The following is a 7691-nucleotide window of genomic DNA, read 5'->3' as shown; positions in this document are numbered from 1 at the left end:
GGATTGAATGTATGAATCAAACAGATTGGAGAAGGTGGTGATCGCAGGGAAGTCGATTGATTGCACGGTTTGCAGGAGGTGGATTGGCGTGGGTTCGAGAGGAGCTCGCATGCTTTGTTCCCACATTTTTCACGGAGATTGCATCGTCGGGTGGCTCGAGAAAAGCACAAGTTGTCCCAAATGTATGACTGAGTTGCCTTAGTAATGTCACGTTGTGGAAAGCCCTGAATTTAGCCATTCGCAACCTTAGTAATCGGTGGAACCTCCATGAGATAGTGTGGCCACCATTCGACCGTTCCTACCGTCACAAAAGTCCTGCCGTTAGGCTAGCCGGGCTCTAAATCAGTTAATGATGCTTTGAAACTCAGTTATAGTCCTCCTCGATTTATAGTGCATTAACTTTTGTCGAATTATCATAATATAAACATGTCGGTCCACTCCATTTGTAATCTATGTGACATGACAGACATTCTTAAACATTCGAATATCTCATATTTGTTAAATTGAACTTGCACTTTACTTAGTACATTGATAAAGTAAATCGTACTTTATCGGATATTGAATATGACCAACTTATTTAAAGGATATCATATACTCTACGACATCACTTAATACACTAGTTTCTTTTGCAAAAAAAAAAAAAAAGAAATGAAATGAAAAGAAAAAAATTGCCTTACATTTGTTCGTTTTTAAACTAGTCTTATTGTAGTCCTCCGGGGTTTGACTTTAAAAAAGAAGAAGAAGAAGCTTCATACCCAGCGAGAGAGTGAGTTTTGGTCCATGAGGTTCTGAACGTTAGATTATACGAGCTGTGGTGCCAAGTCCTAGAGGTGTCAAATGGGTGATTTTGTTCGGATTTGAGTCGGTTCAAATATGATCCGACCTATTGACCCATCTAACCCATATTGACCCATATTTAATAACTCATACCAAACCCGACTTGCAATTGATCCATACCCCACACGACTCGTTTTGACTAATATAACCAAAACACACTAATATTCTAGAAAAACTTATACAACTTATTTAAATTATTTTAAGCTCTTCACATTTATATGTTACTTGAAAAAAAAACTTCACATCAAATAAACAAGGGTTAATGCTACAAAAAATCTCAAACTGGTACACATGTGACATATTTACTCTAAACTATTTTTTTGATCACGAAAAATTCCAAACTAGTACACCCGTGACAAATTTACTCCCAAACTATTTTTTTACTACTAAAAATCCCAAACTTGTACACTTATGACAAATTTACCATTCGTTAGTTTATGTTAAGTTAGATTAATACCTTAAAAAATTTCAAACTAATACACTTTTGACAAACAAAAGATACAAATCCAAAATTGATATACTCGTTAACTACCTTTTATCATCCAAATCAGTAATTTGACGGAAAAATTTAACAAAAATTAACGGAGGGTAAATTTGTCACAGGTGTACTAGTTTATGATTTTTTGTGGTTAACAAAATAGTTTGGCGTAAATTTGTCACCGGTATACCAGTTTGGAGCTTTTTGTGATTTATCCCAATAAAAAAAGTAAATAAAAAAATAAAAAAAAAAAAAAAGTAAAAAAATATGTAAAAAAATCTATAAATTGAAAAACTTATAAATATAAAAAGGCCGGCAAAATGGGTTGCGACCCATATTCAATGAGCCCAGTTTTGTATGGGTAACTCGGTTTTTGAAAGTGGATATACATGTGTTTAATGAACTTAATGGATCGTCAAGCATGTTTGACCAGAATTTCCTAATTTGCTTTCTGACCAAATCTCATTTTCTTTTTTTTGGTATTAGGAGTTGTTAAAAAATCAATCCAATTTGTGTAAGGAGAAACACCTACGTAAGACCGTAGTGAGTAAAACAAAACAAAACAATTGCAATCTCATTTGGAATTGATCCATTTGGAATTAAAGATTGACTAATTCCACACATGTATAATCTCCAGTTACAAGAGCAATTTTCAGCCGAATCCAAAGTCAAAGTTCCAAGTCTCAAACATATGGAAAAGGCAAATCCTTTGTTTCGGTGGCTCGAAAATATGCATATGTCAACGTGGTCTAGTAATTCGGCAGACACGTCACCGAGCTCGGCCGTCCAATGTCGAAACATTTTTCCGCTGGTCACCTTGCAGTTGAACGACTTGCACTGACATATCGCGCAGGATAGATTTTACCTCTATCGAATTTGAGAAGAGCTCCACCATCTCATTCACTATAGAGAACATGAAGCATCGTAATTCTCTTCCATTACTGACTGTTGAAGAGTATTCCCGTACTTTGGATTTCCATGGCACTTGGCAGCATCATTTTGAAATCAGGAGATTGCGGAGCTATAGACAATGATCCGTGACAAGTAAACGCTATTGCTACTGCAACAGAACATGAAGTCAGTAAGTGCTAAGTCAATACACATTTGAAATGCACCTGAAGAATGTTTTAAGTAGGCCAGGTAACACACGATTAGCATGTCATCGACAACGAAATAGAACCAATTAGATTGTCTTTTCATATTGATGAAGTCTTTAGAATGAGTAATACAGTATATTATCTAGGAGGACTTGATGGTTCTGAAATCAAGAAACTCATCCTAAGAATAAAAGCTATTTGAATCTCATTTATCCACCAAGAGGAGCAAAGGGCATCAGAAAACATTTCCTCATGAACCAGCTCAGAAAACTGATTACATAAAGCATGAATTAAATAACAGACTGAAACTATTTGCTGGCATAACATCATGCTTAAACATCAATGTAACAGATTTCCTAATGTTAACAACAGGGCAGTTTTAGGCCAACACATAGTACAATGTAGAAGCTAGTGCACTGCCACAAGCATCAAGTGATGCAGATACTGCTTCATGCCTATCACTCCTATAGCGTAGATTCCCTAATCTTTCACTCTGCGAAGAAAAACCATAGCTAATATAGGTATGTGGTTGGGAAAACCATATGCAACAGCCATATCATCTAACCAACATGTGCATTAAATCATGTGAGTAAACCAAGAGGAGAATGACATAAAAGAAAGTACCTAATGCAAATGGTCTTCAAAGTTGACAATGAGAGACCACAGTAGAAGTGAATCTTTTTGGTCGTTTAGAGAAAATAGAGTTATTTTCCTCATCCTCATGAACTAAGGATGCAACTCTACGGCTTTTGGATCATTCTGTAGTTGAATATTCTTCTCGATCCTCGTTAGATCTTGACATGTCAACTAATTAGTTAGAGAAAAAGTGAATTGGAACAAGTTGTAAAAACTAAAAGAAAAGATAACATCCACAATTTCCATTCCCACTTCTATTTTAAGTTTTAATCAGCCAATTCCAACTCAAGATCTTGGCTCCTTTAACCGGTCAACTTCCAAAAGAGAAACAATCCAACAAGAGACACCAGACGGAATAATAGTCTACCATGACAACTTGACTGACTCGTTATCATGAACTCTCATTGTGTTAGACAAATTAGCAATATGCAAATATCAAGAATGATTTGGAGGCAACATTTTATCAGGAGGATGTCCTCATCATCTCTAATCTTGTGGACAAACAAAGTCATAGGAAATTATGCAAGCACACAACTATTGACAAAAAACATTGAACAGAAACTTGAAAATCGTAAGAATTGTATTGTTCACAAGGCCTTGTGAATGGATCCATGGGTCCAACATTTCCAAAGCTAACCCCTGTGACCAAGAAACGCCCAAAATCAATTTCATTTATCAAACATTTTCGCAAAGCTATTCCTGGTTCTTTTAGCACAATTAGGCCCATATGCATCGGCAACACCAATCATAAGGACAAAGATGCCAAAACTTCGCTCATTTCTCACTACAGAAGCTTGACTAAAAAAGGGTGGGCATCAAACTACGAAACACTCAACTCAAAGTCTTCCTTCTTCAACAAAAACTAGACCCGCAGCCGAAGATTCACTTACATCCCAAAATCAACTTTCTGCACCGGCAGTTTTGTTCCCATAACATTTTCGAAGACACTTTAAACGACAGAAGACCAAAGAAAGACAAGGTACGAGAAAAGAGGGAAAATGCATGAGAATACGATGTTTGAACTGCGGGGGACGTCGCAGTTGACATCGCAGTGCAAGGCAATGAGTCCACACCAACTAACAAGTATGCCCAAAGTGGACACATATTAATGTGCTCAAAATGCACACGGGTTGATTGTGTACTCTTTTTTCAATAATAACAACAACAACAATAACAACAGCAACACTAGTAGCAGCAGCAGCAACAGCAACAACAAGAGCAACAACAACAGTAGCAACAGCAACAGCAGCAACAACAACAACAATAAAAGAGGGGCACATGCGCACAATCATCAATTGTTGTTGATACATTTATGGTTTGTCCGCAGGTTCTTTATCCTTTTTGTGGGTACCGTGATCTGAATATCAAGAGTATGGAGAATTGTCTCCACGAGATTGTTGGCACAATTAAGATGGCGATTACTCACAAGTTCTTTCTTCCATTCGACATGCGATTGGTGGTGTGTCTAAACTAGAGACCCGACGTATGTGGAGCCTGAACTGAAGACCATCTGAACCAAGTCGTTTACGAGAGGTAATCCGTTTAACCCCCTTCTATTCTAATGATTATTTATTAAAACACACGAACAACACCTCTAGCAATACATGTATGGTTTAATTTTATTTTTTGCTTCTACCGTGTTTATTATTATTTTACCTATAAATATTCCGTAAACACCAATAGATTATTCCTTATCACGTCATCTGGACTTCATTGGAATCGGATCACCACTCTCTCCCACGTCTCGCGCTGGAGTCAATTATGAAGTCGAGGGCTCCGCAAGCATGATCATAAACTTTTTCTATACAGACAACATTATATAATATTCTGGAAAACATGTGTTGTTATCTTAATCTTCACACTAAAACTAAAATTGTACTAATACTGTCAATATTAGAGAAAAAAGAACCAGTTCAAGAAAGCCAATCAAATGGGGATATTCTTTTGGAAGTTTGGAACATTCTCATTCACTTATTTCAGCAAAATGCTCTTTTGTTATCTCCATTAGGATAAAAAAAAAAAAGCAGTCAGTTAAAAAATATAATCTTGCAATATTTGGGATATATATATATATATATATATATAAATATATATGTATCAATAATCCCTACAAGATACGGTACTGGTCTTACTAAAGGCCCTTGTGAAAAGAAACTCTCCCTCCTCTTCCCCTCCGTTAAAAGATCATGCAGATGCACACCACAACTAGTAGAATTAAAACCGCAATCCCAATCCCCACCAATAGACCACTACTGTGGGAAACGATGCCATTACATAGTGGGGATTGGGATTACGGTTCTAATTTCTAGTCGTGATGTGCATCTACGTGATCTTTTATCGGAGGAGGAATAGGAGGGGAAGTTTCTCTCCACAAGGGCCTTCAAGAAGACCAGTACCATCTCTTGTAGGGATTATTGATATATATATCTATCCCAAAAAATTGCAAGATTATATTTTTTAACCGATTGCTTTTTTTTTTTTTTGGTTAATCCTAATGGAGATAACAAAAGAGTCATACGAGCGGTTGGAAGAAGCCGTTCGATTCTATATAACCAAAGACTATGGCTGTCGGGACTTGATTACCTATAGCCATTAGGTAATCATAGAAGACACGACTGTGCTTATGCAATAATTGAAAAGTTAGCTACCTAAGTGAACCATTGGGGGTTGCCCCGGTGGCCACTCTTCCCATTTTGAAAGAGAGAGGTGGGGGGTTCGAATCCCCACCTTCGGGGTGAGTAGGGTGGGGATGGTAAGGAGCGAGCAGAGTTTCACTACCTACACACGGCACATAGCGCACACAGTATGGCTTGTATAGTAGAATAAGATCAGCATACGTAGCATGGCTTGTATAGTAGAATAAAATAGGACATAACTGGACAAAAAAAAACTACCTAAGTTTACATGTGAAAAAAAAAAAAACTAGAGATTATAAATATGAGGATTTGATTAACTGTAGGACGAATATTTCACGACATTCTTTCAATATCGAAGCTCTATTCTCTATGAAGTGCTAAATTTATTCATGATATAATTTCCAAGCAGGCATAATTTTTTATCCAAATGTTGAGACGTTGCAAGACACTTATTCACCATCGTTATTGATTACAAGGCCATTTGCTTTTTTGTGGTGTTGGGTTTGTGTGTGAGACTATGGATGCAAATAAAATGTCAACTCCAATGCAGCATAGAAATTTAATCTAAATATGTCCAAATGTGGCAACGACATTACAAATTTTCAGAGTCAATATAATAAGAAAAAGACATGACACTGAAATGGCATGGCAAGAATTCACACATAATGAGAGAATGACATGATAAATTCGAAGTTCAATTAGAAGATAACAGATATGACAAATACCAAATTCAAATGTAATAGGTCCATTGGCAATGAAATGACAAGTTTCAAATTTAGGCATAACGAGTAAATGAGGTGCGATATCAAAATTCAAAACATGAGAAAATAATATCATAATTCACCTGAATAGGTCATATCCATCGTCAGAGTTGTAAGTATCTAAGGTTCCACAAGTTCATGACAATTATGTGCAGGTAGGCTCATGTTAGATAGTTCTACATCACATAATAGGAAAAGAGACCATCGTCAGATAGTTCTACACGACAACAATTGGCATCAACAACAACCACCAACAGAAAGCATGACATCCTATCTTCCATGCCAAAAAATTTCTCTGAAAATGCTTCGGTCTTCTGTATAATGTTGTATTAATATCAAGTCATACATAGAAAACAAAAACAGTTAATTATCTACTAGCATTGTAAAACTAGAGGAACAGGACATGTGCTTTCGGAACTCACTGAGGAACCTTTCTAGATAGAGCAAAAATATTTACCAGCAAATTAGACTCATAATCAAGATAAAATCTTATCGAAGTAACTACCCATAATCAATTATGACAAAGCTCAAAATCTCCTCCGGATCCCAAAAAAAACAAAAAAAAAAACAAAAAAAAACCAACCTCCAGATTGTGGAATCCGTCACCAGGGCAAATTGAGATCTTACTGGGCGTATAACTCTCATCAAGTTTAAAATCCACGGAGAGAGACCTACCATCTTCAACCAAATCAAATCAAGTCCCAAAGAGCACAATTTACACTTGTAACTTTCAAAAGCATCGCATCACCCATGACAAAGAGCAGAAAATCAGGAATTGATGAAGAATCAAACCTGGAGCTTCACTTTTTTCTAGAACTCAAAGTTCACCAAATGAGGCTGTGGGCCGACGAATCTGAGTCCTCCCAAGAAAACCACTACAAAAACAAACCTAACGATCAATTCTCGAAATTCTTCCTGAAATAGAGAAATGAGAGAGAGAGAGAGAGAGAGAGAGAGAGAGAGAGAGAGAGAGAGAGTACTGCCAGTTAGTGTTGAGGTTGTCACCGCGAAGCGAAGGGAGGCGAGTGAGGCATCGGCGGTCGGAGGGAGCACGCAAGAGAGAAGAGCCTGAATTGTTCTCAAACGCACACGTGAAGGAATTGGCTCTGGCATGGTATTTTTAGATCAGAACCTAAGCTCTCAACATCACTGACTCTCTACTATGATTTAATGTCAAGCGAGCAGCTTAAGGAGCAAGCTGTTATAGGGAGAGAGAGAACCTCTGGACTTATTCAGCTTGATTTTC

This window comes from Rhodamnia argentea, chromosome 5 (genome assembly GCF_020921035.1).
Source record: "Rhodamnia argentea isolate NSW1041297 chromosome 5, ASM2092103v1, whole genome shotgun sequence".
NCBI lineage: Eukaryota > Viridiplantae > Streptophyta > Magnoliopsida > Myrtales > Myrtaceae > Rhodamnia > Rhodamnia argentea.
The sequence above is the reverse complement of the archived record's forward strand: the minus strand, read 5'-3'. Positions refer to the sequence as shown.